Genomic DNA, 659 nt, shown 5'->3' with positions numbered 1-659 from the left:
CTCTGGTTCTCTTCCTCCCTCTCTCTCTCTCTCTCTGTGGTTCTCTTCCTCTCTACATCTCTCTCTCTGGTTCTCTTCCTCTCTCTCTCTCTCTCTCTCTCTCTGGTTCTCTTCCTCCCTCTCTCTCTCTCTGGTTCTCTTCCTCCCTCTCTCTCTCTCTGGTTCTCTTCCTCCCTCTCTCTCTCTCTCTCTCTCTGTGGTTCTCTTCCTCTCTACATCTCTCTCTCTGGTTCTCTTCCTCTCTCTCTCTCTCTCTCTCTCTCTCTCTCTCTCTCTTCTCTTCTCTCTCTCTCTCTCTCTGGTTCTCTTCCTCCCTCTCTCTCTTTCTCTCTCTCTCTCTGGTTCTCTTCCTCCCTCTCTCTCTTTCTCTCTCTCTCTCTGGTTCTCTTCCTCCCTCCCTCTCTCTCTCTCTCTCTCTCTCTCTCTGGTTCTCTTCCTCCCTCTCTCTCTCTCTCTCTCTGGTTCTCTTCCTCCCTCTCTCTCTTTCTCTCTCTCTCTCTGGTTCTCTTCCTCCCTCTCTCTCTCTCTCTCTCTCTCTCTCTCTGGTTCTCTTCCTCTCTACATCCCTCTCTCTCTCTCTCTGGTTCTCTTCCTCTCTACATCTCTCTCTCTGGTTCTCTTCCTCTCTCTCTCTCTCTCTCTCTCTCTCTCTCTCTCTC

This window comes from Oncorhynchus gorbuscha, unplaced genomic scaffold (assembly GCF_021184085.1).
Source record: "Oncorhynchus gorbuscha isolate QuinsamMale2020 ecotype Even-year unplaced genomic scaffold, OgorEven_v1.0 Un_scaffold_261:::fragment_4:::debris, whole genome shotgun sequence".
In the NCBI taxonomy this organism is placed as follows: domain Eukaryota; kingdom Metazoa; phylum Chordata; class Actinopteri; order Salmoniformes; family Salmonidae; genus Oncorhynchus; species Oncorhynchus gorbuscha.
Note: the sequence above shows the minus strand (reverse complement) of the source record.